The following is a 17376-nucleotide window of genomic DNA, read 5'->3' as shown; positions in this document are numbered from 1 at the left end:
CTTCTTACTTTATTTTTGTACAGAAAGTTTTGTGCCATTATTATAGTTCTGTTTAGTTTTAGGCCACTGTTCTTCCACTTCATCTAACTCTTCCTAGCGTATCAGCTCATCCTCACATTACTTCCCCATTTTAGCAAAGCCATTATTTTTGAAATCCAGGTTTTTGAACTTCATGTGACCTTTCTCCGCCTTGGCCTTCATATTAAACCATACTGTCTGATGGTCACTGGTTGCTTAGGTGACTACTTACCAGGATATTAGAGACAGAGTCTCCATTTGTGAATACCAGGTCCAGTATTCCCTCTCCCCTTCTTGATTCCATCACCATTTGTTTGAGCAAAGCCCCTTAAAGAACATCCGTGTTCTCTTTACTTCTTACCAATTCTACAGATGCGATACTCCAATCCACATCTGGCAGGTTAGTCACCAACCCAACACCACTTCCCTTTCATTCCCAGCTTTTAGATGTCTTGGGTCAGAATCTCTTTCCAGTTCCTCCATCTGAGTTGGAGGTCTATAGGATCACGCCGGAATGATGTATATGGAAGTGCCATTGTCTTGTTGTAAGATGGCCCACAGCACCGCCTTCTTTTCACATGTTACCTGTATTTCAGTTGCTTTGATCTCACTTGACATAAGGAGCTACTCCTTCCCCTTTTCTGTCATCTCTGGCCTTCCTAAACATGGCCGTATCACATTCACGAGATTCATTGACCCACATTTCCACATTAGCAACTCTGTTTGCTTCTATCATTCGGACTTGCAGGATGCAAGGCTGGCTCCTCCGCCTTAGGGAAGGTCCCTCTGCTCAGCACGCTCTAGCTCATTAATGCCAGCCCCAAAAACCTTCTTACAACTTGCAAGACAGCTGTGATAAATCTCATGCTTTGTAATATTAGCACAGCCAGCCCCCGAATTTTGTAAATGATCACAGTGCCGGTATTGGAGGGACAGCAGCATTCCAGGAGGAAGGTGTTTACAGGCCACCATGGTGCACACATGCTCTAGACCTCTTTCTGCATCTCAATGTGGCAAACATATTGTCTTAAATCAGTGATAATTTATCACATGCAGTTATACTACCATTTCGTGAAAAATTTCAGAATACTGGCAATAAATTCCTAATTTAAAATGTGTTTCCAGTCATTTGAATGGGAATATAAAGATTGTACAAAAAGTACACAGTTACAACATAATGTAAATGTTCATCAAAATTTTCAACTTCTCTATGCTTAATATATAAGTAGGTATTTAGGCATCTAAACTAACTTTAGACATGAAAACAAAATGTTTTCACACCGCCACCTTCAGGAGCAATGGAATGCCCTTTTTCGTAGGGGGGGGGAGGGGGCTCAAAACCAATCAACCTCTGCTCCCACTCCCTTCCCCTCTCTCTCTGCCCCACCATCTTTTTCTCTCTTTTCCTTTCTCCCCCCTTGTCAACCCCCACATCCCGACTAGGGTTGTACACCTGACATTAAAATTAAAAAATTTTCAGGTACAGTCAGCCCCCCTTTCCCTCTTTAAAATCCCACTGTCGCCCTAAAACTAAGCCCCTGGTAAGTCTCCCACGGACCCCCACCTCCCTCTCTTACTCCATCTGTGGGTTTAAATGGTGCAGAAATCCCCAATTGCTCCTGCCAATTGATCCACGGCAGGCACCATTTTGTTTCACAGCATACAACAAAATGATGCTGCCTCAGGTCGGCCAAGTGCCATTTTGAAAAATAGCAGCAGAGGGCAATGCTCCTAAGTTTTTCAGGAGTATGTGTGGGTGTGCCCTACTGCTGGCACAATAATTGTTGTAATTGAGCAACTATGGGGTGGGGGGGGGTCCTGCTTCTCCCCACCCCACCCTATGAGTAGTTTCTATCATGGTCACTTACCACTGCTGCCAGCCTACTACCAGGGACCCAAGCTCGTTCTCCTTTCTTCATTCTCTTCTCAGCTTCCATCTCTTTACTCTTCATTACCACTGCTTTTCATATCTGTTAGTTCTCCCCTACCCGTCCAGTCCATCTCTCTTTCCTACTCTCCAATTCATTGTCTCCCATCTGTTCACCTCCTATCTATCTCCACATCATCCCTCTTCTCATCTCTGACTTTCACCTCCATTCTTGATCACCCCCTCTCATGCTCTCTCTTCCCGCACGTACCCCTTGCTCAGTCCCTCTTCTCCCTATTCCCACACGTTCTTGCTCGCCCATCTCACTGTTTTCTGTCCACAACTCTCCTCTTGCTGTCCCATTTCACATTCTTACTGTAAGGAGAGTGGACCCTTGTGCTGTGGTGTGATTGGGCGCAGCCTGGTGGGCAAACCTACTAGGCCCACCGACAGCTGGTGAATGTGCCCTGGGACAGGATGGAACAAAGGCTTCACCTTTACCAGCCCCTTTCCCTGCAGGTTAAGCCCTTGGGTTCCAGGGGGCCAGCAGGATTTAGGTGATGGTCCCACAGGGCAAGAATAAGAAAAGAGTCCAGGGACAAGCTGAGGTCGGGGCAGGCGGGAGTCAGAGAGTAACCGGGTACAAGCCAAAGGGTCAGGGCTTGCAGTGAGCAAGCAAAGTCCAGGGCTGGGCAGTGGTCAGTGTTAGGTGGCTGAATAAGAGTATTCCAGGTCCAGGCAGTGACCAGATCTGAGGAGGCAGTCCAAGACAAGGAAGGCAGGAAGGACTGGAACGAGGCAGGGCAGGCTGGAAAGACATGGACAGGACAGGAAGGCGACGAGAAGAGGCAAGGCAGGGCAGGAACCAGGAGACAAAAACAGCGGCAACACACTCTGTAGATCAAGGCAGAAAACCCGCTGATGAGGCACCGGACTGAAGTGTGGCTGGGGTTAAAATATCCAGCTGAGTTGACATCCTCAAGGAGTGCCGAGTTGAGGTTTCCCACCGCGGGGCTTTTTTAACCTGGCACTCAGTGCACGTGCGCCTAGAAGGGCCAGTGAGTGGAGTAACAGCATGGCAGTGTCCATGCTGCTGGAGAGAACGTAGCGTGCCAGCATTGGGATGAATGAGCAGTCAAATGTTACACTTGCTTTCCTCCAATTGCTTGCCCTTTCCTCCCATCCTTACTCTTGCTCCCCCCATATTCTTGCTGTTCCTCTCACTCTCCCACCCACACACAGTCTTACTCTCTCCTCACTCATTCCCCTCCCCCACAACACACACTCACTCTTGCTCTCCACATCCAGTCACGCACACGTTGCTGCTACATTCACTTCCTCTAAGCATGGCTAAGGAACAGTGGCATTCTCCCCTTCCCTTCATGTGATTAGCTCCCCTTCCAGGTCTCCACTCCCAGTACTTTCCAATTGGCTGAGTCCCACACAGACTTGCTGCTTCCAGAGCTCTTCCTTTAGGCATGATTGATGCAATGGCATAACCATGGGTGAGCCAGGGGCAGTCCATGGCCCGCCCGCTTTGGGCTCAGGCCCACCAAATGGAAGAGGCCTGTTAGAGCAATGCTGTCGCGGGATCCCAACCAATGGGAGCCTGACTTTGTGCGTGTGGGTGAGAATGGGAGCCTGCCTATGCGTCTGTGTGCATAAGAATAGGAGCCGGGGGGGGGGGGGGTTGAAAGTGTGAGAGCTTGTGTGTGTGTATGATAAAGTGTGTGTTTTTAGAGAATGTGAGCTTGGTGTGTGGGAGGGAGCATATGAGAGTGAGAACTTGTGTGTGTGTTGTGAGGGAGTCTCTGTGAGAGAAAGCGTCTGTGTATGAGGGAGGAAGGGAAGAAGACAGTAGAAGAGAGACACTGAAAAGGAATTAGGAAATCAGCGACAAGGGAAAAAAAGAGACCGGGACCACTGATTAGAAAAATACAAAGATCAGACCAACAAAGTTAAAAAAAAAAAAAAAAAAAGATTATTTTGAGATTTTAGCAATTTGATATGCCATCTTTGGGAATGTGCATTTCTTCTATTTTTGTATTTTGCTCTTTCTTCAGTATTCCACTATTCAGAGTCTGGTTTCTCAGGCTTTCTATTCCGGTTTTGATTTTGTGTTTCTGTTTCTAATTTGTAGTTTCTTATTTCGTATTAGATAAGAATTGGTCTCTAATTTGCCTGTGTGTGACTGAAGTGCAGTATTTCTGCTAGCATGTAATTTATCTGTAGCAGTCCAGCTTGTTCTGATACTCCAGTAAGTGAAATATGAATCTTCTAGGGCCTGGTATAGTATTTGCATTGCTGCTTTTTCATAAGGCTGCTGTTATCTGAGTCCTAAGCGCAGGGCCAATGCAAGGAGACTAGGCGCCCTAGGCACCTTCTGCCTTGCGCCTGCCCCCCCCCCCCCCCCCCCGGTCATGCCCGCACCCCCTAATGGTCAGCGCCCTAGGTCCAGGCCTAGTTCACCTGGTACTTTCCGCCGGCCCTGCCTGAGCGTCAGTGCTGTGACCGTATGGTATGGCAAGGTTCTAGATGTCTCTTTCTTTTTAGGAGTTTGTGTTTTCTTCACAAAATAGCAGTAGAGGGATATATTTTGCTGAGGTGACACCAGAATTTTAATTTTTAATTTTTTTTTTCATTTTGGTTTCAATGTGAATTGTCCTAGCTCTACTCTGCACCTGTTATGTTGATTAATGATATTTTATTGTAGTTATGATGATTTCTGACTTTCTGCAAAAAGGATTCATGAAAGAATACATTGATTTTTGTTTAATTACATGATTGATTGGATCTGTTTGTTTTCTTTGCTTTTTACATGATATACTTGTGCATTTATAAGCTGCAATAAAATATAACAAATTAATACAGATTATAAGGAATTTTTAACTCTGGTAAGTGGCTTGAAATAATTGAGGTAAAATGTTTTAAAGTTTCATGCATGATTCATAATGGCTGAGGGCAAACTACTTAGAAAGCCATTATAGGGTGCAGTATATGGCATTATTTATCAATAAGAATACAACTAGTAGGTCTCAGACCTGCATGCCTACAGCCCACCCATGTTAACCTTGTGCCCATCCAAAAAATCAGTTCTGGCTATGCCACTGGATTGGTGAGTAGAAACTGAAACCTCATCAGGAAGGGCAAAGTGGAAGGGTCTTGGCAAAATTACAAACACTATTTTTTTGCTTTCACTCACAGCACAGACTCTCCTTTTCCAGCGCAGCATGGAGTTGGAGTGGGGGAGGAGGGGTGGGCAGATCCGAGGCAAAGTGTGCTCTTGGTGTGTACAATAGCTGGGCTCATCTCCTCCTGCTGCCATGGCTGCTGAGGTGTGCCAGGGAAGCAGAGGCTGTGCTAGCAGCACATCCGCACAGCTTACAAGGAACTGTGGCAGCGAGGCCGGGAGGGGATGGAATTTGATGTTTTAGTGTACGACCTAATGTGGATCTTTTAGCTCTTCTCTTTCACTTGGCCTTATTCCTGTATGGCCTTTGCAGAGCCAGTGCAAATGCATCTCCAGCACACAATCTCATTCACCTCCACATCACAGACTACTCTCTCACTCACTGTCAAAAAATACTGACCTGGTATCGCACCATGGCGCCCAACCCACTTCCGGCACCCTAGGCGGCCACCCAGTCTACCTAATAGCTCCCACCAACCCTGGGCCTTTGTCTTATGTCATTTTATGTCCTATGTTACACTTCATGTAATTTAACATATTTTTTTTGGAATGCACTTATCATGGCTGCACGGTGCCTACTAATATGGCAATCTAAAGGAATAACCCTAAACATGACAGAGAAAGCAGTATATTATACCTGTATGAAACTTATTCAATGCTACTTAGATTTATGTGAAATTTGCCTGTTAGATTGACATTGATTGCATATTATAACTGTTTATAACTGACTAGCCACCCACTACATAATCTGCTCTGAAGCAGCTGACCAGCTCTGAAAGACCAAATAATAATACAAAATTAAGTTAAAAGTTTTTTTATTTTGCTTCAAGAAAAATTAAAATTAAAAAAAAAAAAGAATGAGCAGACAGCCTACCTCAAAAGCACACAGCAATAAAGTTATTATAAATTGGCAAAAAGAGTTGTAATGCAAAAGCTAGAAAACCATTTAAACCACTGTAGTTTGGGTGTGGTTCACAGTTCAGAAGTATGAGACTTATAAGAAATGTTTTATCACGATTAGTAATCAATAGTTAAAGAAAAATGCATGGAAGTCCTTTATAAAACCTGATGCACATTAATCTAGAGGAACTGTATTTTATTAAATGTTTGTTTACTGAAAGTAACAGTTTTTATTATCACTTCAATATTTTCTCCCTTTTAAACAATATTCTTGAAACCATTGTTTTATTTTTAGTCATTTCACAATTGCATAGGACATTTCAAGCCACATGTGGTTTCATGAGATAACCTAAACAATTCAAGAAATGTGCTATCTCACAGTACCATGTGTGCTTTGTCATTGGTTATTCTTTAATAAAAACCAAAGAGATGTGAGATAGGTCTTTGTGACCTTTAGTTTGACAGCTGGACCCTGGCTGTAATATGCATATTTAGAGCTGTATATTCGTAACTGTTCCTGCCTAATGGGGGATATTTCCATTGTGGGCACAAGTTTATGCCGTTTGCTACAAGGGCCTGACGTGATTCCCCTACTTGGTATCATTAATTATTGACATTGTACGTGATGAATCAGGAAACTGACATGATGGTAAATGTCATTTGTACTAGTCCTTTATTTTGGCCCTCATATTGACATCCATTCCTCAAGTATCTTTCTGACAGATTGACTGATTGAGATAAACAGTAAATTGTAGTTGCAAGAATACTAGCTAAATATGGATAGCTGAAAGACCGATGCAGCTTTCTAAGTAGCACAACAGAGAATAAGTGGTGGAGGGAGAAGATATATTTCATGTCTCTATTGCTGTCATCTGGAAAAACTAAAGTAGCCAGTGTGATCGCCACAAGACTGGTGCTCCAAAGAAAAAAACATATTTACTCAAAATAAAATGCTTCAATTGACATTATATTCACAGACAGTGCATTTCGTACACTGGCATCCATCCATACCTGGTCTTCCATAACATCCAGGATTGTATTTTGACCAGTTCTGCCTCCATTCAAAGAGAGTCCTAGCAATTTTTCAGTAATCGTAGACTTTAGCCTCTCGCTGTCTCTAATCAACTGTTTCCTCAAACCAAGTCCTTTGAGATTTATTCTCACACTCCTCCCAAAAAACACAAAATATGTTGACATCCTTGCTCTGAATTATTCTTACCTTACAGAAGTTCAGGAACGACTTCTTTTCTCATGTGTTATATTGGATAGACTCTATGAATATGACTGGGTTAGTGGAATCCCTACTTCAGGTACAGCAGACTGTTTGTCTTTCAGAATGCTTCTGGATACCTTTTTGGAAGCACCTTTTCTCCTCGTAGAGGGGTTTCCTTCTCATACTCTTCTCTGGAATAAGGTACTCTCCTCGTCCAGATTGGAGGGATCCTACTCCCTAGTCATCCCAGCAACATCTTTCTCTACAAGGGTGTCTCTTCACTTTTTTATATTTTAGATCATTCCACTCAGTGCATATTCAAAGTGGTGGCTTTAGACATTAGGCCTGGGGAATTCTTCGCTACTGCAGAGCATAGAATTTGTGCAGAATTCCCCTATTGAGCAGCTGTGCAGATTCTGCGCAGAATTTGGCAGGCCCCAGCATGCCGCGAGCGGAGCCTGTCTCGCTCGCGGCGAAGATATAACACTCCCCGGCGTGCTATCAGCAAAGGCCACCCTACTCATGGCAAAGATGAAGCATGCCAGGCATGCTGCAAGCAGAGGCCATCCCACTCGCGGTGAAGATGAAGCAGGCCCAGGCGTGCTATGAGCAGAGGAGATCCTGCTCGCTGTGAAAATGGAGTAGGCCCTGGTGAGAGTGAATCTGTGTATGTATGTGTGTAAGACTGCGAGTCTGGTAGGTGAGAGAGAGCATGGGAGAGGGAGCCTATGTGAGGAGATTGTGAAGAAGTGTGTATATGTGTCAGAGATTGGAAACTGATGTGTGAGAAAAAGGGAGTGTGTGTGTATATGTGAGGGAGCTTGTTTGTGAGAGAGGGAGCCTGTGTGAGTGTGTGTGTATATGTGTAAGAAAAAGAGCCTGTGTGAAGGGATGTATGTGTGAGAGAGAGGGAGCCTATGTGTAGTGGGGGGGGGTGTGAGAGAGAGACATAGGTTGCCTGTGTGAGAGTATATGCGTGAGTGAGAAAGGGATCTTGTGTAAGTGTATGTGTGTGCAAGAGAGAGAGGGAGTCTGTATGAGGGTGTGTGTGTGTGTGTGCGTGCAAGAGAGAAAGGGGGAGTCTGTATGAAGGTGTGTGTGCATGAGAGAGAGAGGGAACCTGTATGAGGGGATGTGAGTGCGAGAGAGAGAGAGCCTGTATGGGGGATGTGCGAGAAAGAAAGGGGGTGTGTGTGCATGCATTAGAGAGAGAGAGAGAGGGAACCTGTATGAGGGTGTGTGTGTGCATGAGAGAGAGAGAGAGCCTGTATGAGGGGATGTGTGTGTGTGAGACAGAGGGAGTCTGTATAATGGGGTGTGTATGTGTATTAGAGAGAGAGAGCCTGTATATATGTGTGTGTGTGTGTGTGTGTGTGTAAGAGAGAGGGAGTCTGTGTGAGGGGCAGTACTGAGAGAGGGATCAAACTCTGGAAGTGGAGATAGAGTGGAAGGAGTTGAGCCTAAAGGGGGAGGGGAAAGATAGAGGAAGGTGAGGAGTTGGGGCCTGAGAGGGCAAAGTGAAAGGAGGCTGGCCAGGAGAGTAGGGAGAGAGGATGGAAGGGACACTCTTATAGTGAACTTCTAGAGCAGTGGTTCTCAACCTGTGGGTCGCGACCCCGGCGGGGGTCGAACGACCAAAACACAGGGGTCGCCTAAAGCCATCGGAAAGTACATATTTCTGATGGCTTTAGCCGCTGAGAAGTCACGCTACCGTCTGCAGCAGCGCTATTCAGTTGGAACGCACGCCGTTATGGATGCGCGTTCCAAACTGAATGCCTGCGCGCATGCGCAGACGTGATTGCATCATCCGTCCGGGGCCTAAGGGGCGGGGGAAGCGGGGGGAACGCTCCACAGTCCATAGCAGCGCATTACATGTGTCCGGCGCTTGCTGACGTCATCAGTGGGCGGACGCAGCAAGCGCCGGAGGACAGAAGCCTAGGAGGCAGAGAGGCAAGAGGCGGAGAGCCAAGAGAGCCTGCGAGACAGCCTGCTGGTGTAAGAAAGGTTAATAATGTAAAAACAGTACACACACCATACACACAATACTGTGTAAGTGTAAGGTGCTTTGTGTGTAATCATTTCTGAATTGGTAAGCAAAAAGCAACCACAACCATCTCACTGAATTTGGCAGCATACTGTTGCAAAATATTGCACTGTTGTTTACTGTTTTATTACTGTTGTTATATTTAAACCCATGCTATGCCATGGTGAAATGTTATTTATTGGAATTAGTAATAAATATTTCTCAACATATAATTAAATATTGTTTTTGTGATTAATCACTATGTTTAAATTATGTTTGATTTGTAGCAATGAGAATACATAATGTATATCAGGTATTTACATTCCGAATCATAACTGTAGCAAAATTACAGTTTTGAAGTAGCCACCAAAATTATTTTTTGGTTTGGGGTCACCGCAACATGAGGAACTGTATTGCGGGGTCACGGCATTAGAAAGGTTGAGAACCACTGTTCTAGAGAAATTCTGCTCAAAATATATAAAACTTTGCATCTTTAAGTAATAACTTTTTTCTGTATGATATTTTGAATTAATTACTTAAAGATGTCATGTATATTGTGTTATTTTGACCAATATAAAGTATGCAGAATTTTAAGCTCCTCCAGGTCTGCCACGCTAGCCTCCAGAGAGCAGACTCATTCTCTGAAGGCTAGGAGCTCTTTGCACTTAGTGCACACATACAACCTTTTGCCAGCTGAGAGAGCCATACATGAAGCACTCAATGCAAAAAACTGGAAATCCTCCCTCTCACTGCTGCACTAGATTCCCATCTTAAATTTTGTTGATTTGTTACAGAGTTAAAATTTCTAAGGTATGTAAAGCTAATTTAAAGTACTTTTGGTCTATTGATTTATTGTATATTTGGCCGTCAACCACCCTCAAAACCCTAAAATTAATCTACTTATAACTATCTAGTTACCCACCTTATTGACTCTTGTTTTGAATTAAATTTCTTCTGTATAAAATCTGTAGTAAATTTAGAATAAGGAACATTAAGGTACACATGCCTAATGGCATGCATTTCTGGTCATCTTCTGCTTCAAATCATGCAGGCCCTCCGGAAGTTGGTGTTGTGGTCCCGGGCCGTGCCCCAGTCCCTCCTCCTACCTCGGGGACGGTCTGGGCCGCCGTGGCATTCCTCCGGCCTGTGCAGGCCTGCACGGCCTCTCTCCATGGCGCTCCCTGCGCGAGGGAGACGCCGCCGATGCTCCGGGGCTGGCCCCGCCCCTTAGACGCACGCACACGCAGGGGCTCTCTTCTTAAAGGGGCCAGCGTGGGAAAAGCCAGCACCACCCCAGGATGACTCAGACGCCTTCAGGGTATTTAAACCCTTCATCACCATTCAGTCCTTGCCTTGCAACGAGGTTCACTCGCTCCTGAGTCTCTAGTTGCAGTCCTGACTTCGGCTTGTTCCTGGCTTCTGACTCCAGCTTGATCCTTGGCTTCAAACTCCGGTCCGTCCCTCTGTGTCCTGTGCTTCCATCCAGGAGGCTTCACCTAAGTCCAAGTGGCTCAGGTCCTCACGGGCTCCTCCCGGGGGGGATCTCGGGCTTCCAGTGGTGAAGTTCCAGTCGGCCTCCTGGCATCAGTTTCCTCATCTACACTCCAGGACGTCTGTCCAGTTGCTGCCCACAGGAGACCTTTATAAGTCCAAGCGGCTTGGATCCTCACAGGCTCCTCCTGGGGGATCTCAGGTTTCCAGTGGTGAAGAACCTTCTGGTCTCCTGCCTCGGGCCACCAACCGTTTGCATCCTCCACTGTGGACCTTCCCACAGTGCGTCACCATCTGTTACAGCCGGCTGAAGGGTCCACGAACTCAACAGCTGGGGCTGTGGAGCCTGAAAGTTTGGATTGTTCGTGACCTCTGGAGTCCACTTTACAGGTCACTCTTTAGCATTATGACCACATCAAAAGTATCAACTACTATCTGAAACCCTCAAGAGATTGTACCTGAAATGGAGTCAACGTGGTATAGATGACATACAAAAGAGACCAATAAAATGTGGCAAACACCAAGAAAGAAATAGAGATTCACTAAAGATATCCATGGCATTTAAAAAATAATTTTGGGCTCATTTTCAACTTCCCCGTTATGTATATGTGCGGGTGCTTAAGATCTGCATCAGCCAATCAGATTTTGGTTCAGGTTTTAAGTATCCTTAGCTCTGCTTAAGCAGTCAGATGCTTATTGCTAAATAGGCCCTTTAAATTGTACAGATGTTGCATATCTTGGCTGTGCAGCATTTAAAAACACACACCACACAATTGTGGGCTGAAACTGCCCCATAAAACCAAGAGCTTTAATAGCATCAGATAAAAGACATGGAAGTAAAACCCCAGAAAGGAGCAAATGTAAGATGCAGTGATTCTCCATCTCATAATAGAAATAACAAGTTTGTTAATTAAAAATTGATTTTCTATTCATATTTCTCTATGATCTGAGTTTTGATCCAAAACAATTATCTTGGGAAGTCGAGGAGGAAGGGATTTTATTCACATTTGTATAATATAAATACTTTTCAGAAATTGGACTTTTTTTTTTCATTAGCACGATGTCTTCAGAAACAAAAGCTGCTTCTCATCATCTCTGCCATTATTTTGGCACAGCTGTCTGTCATTCGGCTTTCGTCTAAATCTCTTTAATCAGAGCAGAAGATGCAATTGTTTAGACAAGATGATAGGGTGATGTCTATTGGAAGCGACACCTGCTGATGCTGGAAAGACAACATGCAAAAACTCTCCTTTGTTTTCAGAGTAATTAATTTGGAAGAGTTGAAGTGAGATTTGCAGATTTCATGAGCGTGGGGGAAAAAAAGTTTTAGAATAAAAATCAGAAGTAGGATTGTTAGCTGCTGGCTCCATATGCACATAAAAACAAAATTCCATCAGGATACTGCATTGCTCTGAATCTCTCTCCTTCCTGAATAATAAAATCTTAGACTAGGAATGGGAAACCTTCTCTGACCCAGTTCCAATGTTTCAAGTTTTGTTTTGAATTAACTCTGACAATCATCCTGACATGGTTTGAGTCTTTTTTTTTTCCCTATCTGGATTTAATCAGAGTGGTGTGATTTACGGGACTATTTGCAGATGCTAAATATTTAAAAAGAATATGATTTTTTATTTTTTTTTTGCTGCAGCATGATATATGTTGTCATGCCATTACTGAAATAACATTAAAAAATATATATTATCGGGTAGATTTTTAAAAATTGCACGATCACGTACTTTTGTTTGCGCACCAGGCACAAACAAAAGTACGCTGGATTTTATAAGATACGCGCGTATCTTATCAAATCCGGGGTCTGCGCGCGCAAGGGGGTGCACATTTGTGCAACCTGCGCGCGCCGAGCCCAGCGCGTGCTGCCTGTTCCCTCCGAGGCCGCTCCGATTTCGGAGCGGCCTCGGAGAGGAACTTTCCTTCGCCCTCCCCCCCCCTTCCCCTCCCTAACCCACCCCCCCCGCTATAACCCACCTTACCTTATTCCACGATTTACGCCTGCGAAAAGCAGACGTAAATCTGCGCACAGTCGGCCGGCTGCCCCGCTCCGTGTTCCGGTCCCGGGGGCTGGTCCGGAGGCCGCGGCCACGCCCCCGGAACGCCCCCGGGCCAAAACCACGCCCGCATCGCTGCCCCCAAAATGCCGCGTCTCGCCCCCGAAACGCTGCAATCATTCGGCCACGCCCCTGACACGCCCCCTCCCGCCCCTTTTAAAAAACCCCGGGACTTACACGCGTCCCGGGGCTCTGCGCGCGCCGGCACGCATAAATCCACTCGGATTTACGCGCGCAGGCCATTTAAAAATCCGCCCCTATGTGTGGATGGAAATAATTGTATGTAAGCCTTGTCAAAAAATCTGGACAAATATGGAGGTTCCAGTCAAACTGCAAATGGTCTATATCAGTGGTTCCTAAACCTGGCCTAGGGAAGCCCCAGCTAGTCAGGTCTTCAGGATATCCGGAATGAATATGCATGAGAGAGATCTGCATTCACTGCCTCTATTGCCTACAGAGTTATCTCGTGTATATTCATTGTGGATATCCTAAAAACCTGGAATTTTGGGAGCTACTGGTCTGGATTTATCTGGCATGGGCACCTGTTTACCAAAACGCATCAACATGCATTGTTAGTAAATAGGTCCCATTGATATCAACAGTGTGCATTGACAAGGTTTGGAAAATAGGCTCCTTGAGCCATTGCTTTCTTGGTTTCACTATAATTTTCTGAGCCCCACATCCCAGTTCAGATGAGGTTAAATTTTATTCCCAGCCAGTTTTCCCATTCCTATTCTGGGATGGATATTCCACGTGTTAACAGTTTTTCCTGATTCACAAAGGCTTTGTAAACTGATAATTACTGTTTGTATAAATAAAACAAGTCAGATCTGCTTGTGACCTTGTTGGATAAAAAGCACATTTGGTGTTACACACGTGTCTGTTTTCTACCCCCACCAGCTGCTTCACCACACAATTGCCTGTTACTTTTGTGATGGTGGAAGTTTTCCAAGTGTCAGTCACCTGATACATGGGTAAAAATAGTTAGCCATATGACAAGAAGTAGGTTTTCAGCTACCTGAAAATACATACTTTCATTGGCTGCAAAACCTTGTCCACATAAAAAAAGGGCATTGCAGAGGAGAGGCATTTCAGGGGCATATGCTAGACACATGAGAGCCAGATGGTTGCTGACATACTAACTCCAGTCCTCCTTACTAGCTCTCCAACCCAGCCATCTTCACACATTTCTCAGACACCCACACACACGCTCCCCACCCGCTTCCCTACTTCTGCATTCTCCTGGGAAAAACTAGAAAATGCCCAAGGACCACTGGGGAGAATCTGCTAACTGTGTCACTGCCACCTCTGATTTAGAGACTAATCTATACTTCTTCTTGATCTGGTAAATAGGGGTTTTAGAAAGATTTATTTATTTATTTAACAGTTTTTCTATACCGACATTAAAATACACATCATATCTGTTTATATTAAAACAAAAGTAATAGAAATTACATAGAACAGGGGATGGAGAAACAGGGCAACCAATAATTAAAAAGAGTAAGTAAGGAAGAGACAAGAATGTAGGGCCGCATGTATTTGTAAATCTCCTTTCAAGTACATGCGTAACTTTGCATTTAGAATCCATACTGAACATTGACCCCCACATTGTGGAAATAATCTGATGACTAATTGGACTCAATTCTTTGCTTATATACCAAACCCAACTCAGTCCTCTCTATCCATAGGAATGGCAAAAGTGCAACATTTCATTCTCCAAATATTACCCTATAATACAAAGGATATAATAGATAAATACTGAAAGCCATCCTCTTATAAGAAATTTAAAGCCACTAACTTTTCCTGAAGTTCTGCTTGCTTCCATTGTTCGATGGTACAAAACCTGTTAGGGTAAGAAATTGCTTGGTGAAATATTACTGGGCATTGAAGGTTGCTATAAATATTACTTTTTGTCAGATTTACAACCAAAGTAGAAGTGCTATAATAACACTGATTTGAATGTTGCCTGTATGTTTATTTAAAATTCTTATAGACTGCTTAAAGCAAATTAATTGTACTGTGCTAGATTTTTCTCATGTTTTAACTCAGGCAAGTATGCAGACTATTTTCTTGTGAATGCAACTGCACTATAGTGCAGTGTTTGCAAAAAACAAAATTTATTATATGTCATGTCTATTAAACATGCTTGCAATTTGGGCAATTTTGGATGCATGCAAAAATTGTGAAGGTCATGGCTTCTAATCTATTCTGGAGACTCATCTGTTTTGATTCAGACTTAATAGTTGTACCCTCCCAACATGATTGGTATGTACTGACCTGGTTCTATAAACTAGATTATAATTATAGTAGGTGCTTGGTTGTCATTAAAAATAGAAAAGTTACCCTGGGAATAAGATGGTGAATGGGATGAAATCTAAAAAGAATTTTACTCATGAAAGGTCTTACTTTTTTTTTTATTGCTTATTTGCTGTTTTTGGTCCTTTCTCCCACTCATTCCCAAATAATAAATTGGAAGGAGGAAACAATTTTTCTTATAGGTGAAAATTCTGCAGTCTCTCTTTCTGATAATAAAGAAATCCAGGTTCCAATACCTTGGTTTCATTACTGTTTAATGGGAGAGAGACATAAGAATTGAAAACAGTGCTGCAGTCTTGGATAAGGGGAAACATTTAAGAAACTAAATGACCTCTCTGTTTTTTTTCCCCAGCTTTTACATTGAAAGCATTTCTTTTTTGAAGGACAACACTACAGTAGAACTATTTTTCCTGAACGCAAAATCTTGTGTATACAAGGTAATATACCATGTTTTGATTAATATATCCTACTCAACTATACAGGATGTTGTTTCTCATTAGCTAAAGTAATTATCTAATGCATCTCATTAAGTGCTATTTAGAAAAAAATTATATAGGAAGAGGTCTTTTCTTTTGCTTGTTTCTATGGTATCCATTCCCCTCACTTTAATTTACATGGGTTCCTTTGCATAGGATTTAGATATAATCTCTGAAGGGAGAATATTAAGTAAAACTACTGTAGAAGCATTTAACATTACAAAAGGAGGCTACAATAAAATGAGGAAATTAGAAAGAAAAAAAAAACAAAAGTAGTTGGAACAAAAGTTTAAAACTTTGCATGAAGCATAACCATTGTTTAAAAATGCCATCTTTGAAGACCAGATGGACTGAACCATATCACGGTGAACCTAGAAGATGTGGTAGGCCTGATTGACAATCTGAAGAGTAGTAAATCACCTGTACCAGAAGGTATATACCCCAGGGTTCTGAAGGAACTCAAAAATGAAATTTCAGACCTATTAGTAAAAATTTGTAACCTATCATTAAAATCGTCCATTGTACCTGAGGACTGGAGGGTGGCTAATATAACCCCAATATTTAAAAGGGCTCCAGGGGCGATCCGGGAAACTACAGCCTGGTTAGCCTGACTTCAGTGCTAGGAAAAACAGTGGAAAGTGTTCTAAATATCAAAATCACAGAACATATAGAAAGGCATGATTTAATAGAACAAAGTCAGCATGGCTTTACCCAAGGCAAGTCTTGCCTCACAAACCTGCTTCACTTTTTTGAAGGAGTTAATAAACATGTAGATAAAGGTGAACTGGTAGATGTAGTCTATTTGGATTTTCAGAAGGCATTTGACAAAAGTTCCCCATGAGAGGCTTCTAGGAAAAGTAAAAAGTCATGCGATCGGTGGCGATGTCCTTTCTTGGATTACAAACTGGCTAAAAGACAGGAAACAGAGAGTAGGATTAAATGGACGATTTTCTCAGTGGAAGGGAGAGGGCAGTGGAGTGCCTCAGGGATCTGTATTGGGACCCGTACTTTTCAATATATATATAAATGATTTGGAAATAAATATGATGAGTGAGGTAATCAAAATTGCAGATGATACAAAATTATTCAGAGTAGTTAAATCACAAGCAGATTGTGATAAATTGCTAGGGATGTGAATCATTTTTGAACGATTAAAATTGTCAGATAATTTTAAAAATCGTCCTAAATTGTTAGAGTGCACGATACAATACAAATGCCCCCGATTTATCGTCAGGGGCATTTGTATTGTATCGTTAAATAGGGCACGGGAATTATTTGGGGGAGGGCGGGAAAACCGGCACACCAAAACAACCCCTAAACCCACCCCGACCAGTTAAAACCAATTCCTTACCCTCCCCCACCCTCCCGAACCCCCCCAAAATGTTAAGTTACCTGGTGGTCCAGTGGGGTGGGTCCCAGTGCAATCTCCCGCTCTTGGGCCATCGGCGCCATTTTGGCTGCCACTAATTAAAATGGCGCCGATGGCCCGATAAAAAAAAAAAACCCACCCGACCCTTTAAATCGACCCCCCTTAGCCTCCCCCACCCTCCCGACCCATCGCTAATTTCCTTTTTAGGGAGGCCCGCGCCGCTAAAAAAAAAAACCACCCGACCCTTTAAATCGACCCCCCCCCCGACCCCCCCAAAACCTTTTAAAGTTACCTGGTGGTCCAGGGGGGCCTCGGGGAAAGATTTCCCATTCCCAGGCATCAGCTGTTCTAAAAAAAAAAAATGGCGCCGATGCCCCTTTGCCCTTACCATGTGACAGGGTATCCGTGCCATTGGCCGGCCCCTGTCACGTGGTAGGAGCACTGGATGGC

At 43.7% G+C, this 17376-nt stretch overlaps 1 protein-coding gene and 1 long non-coding RNA gene across 2 annotated transcripts in view; one reads left to right on the top strand and one right to left on the bottom strand.

Annotated features, from left to right (window-relative positions):
- Nucleotides 1-17376, top strand: part of FRMD4B (FERM domain containing 4B) — a 295281-nt gene that overhangs the window by 131600 nt on the left and 146305 nt on the right. The window lies entirely within an intron of this gene.
- Nucleotides 14241-17376, bottom strand: part of LOC115091143 — a 47318-nt gene continuing 44182 nt past the window's right edge. Inside the window, exon 6 of the long non-coding RNA XR_003856629.1 lies at nt 14241-14608. This is a non-coding gene — a long non-coding RNA (uncharacterized LOC115091143). The remainder of the gene's footprint in view (nt 14609-17376) is intronic.

Source organism: Rhinatrema bivittatum, chromosome 4 (assembly GCF_901001135.1).
Source record: "Rhinatrema bivittatum chromosome 4, aRhiBiv1.1, whole genome shotgun sequence".
NCBI lineage: Eukaryota > Metazoa > Chordata > Amphibia > Gymnophiona > Rhinatrematidae > Rhinatrema > Rhinatrema bivittatum.
Note: the sequence above shows the minus strand (reverse complement) of the source record. Positions and strands in the feature narration are given on the sequence as shown.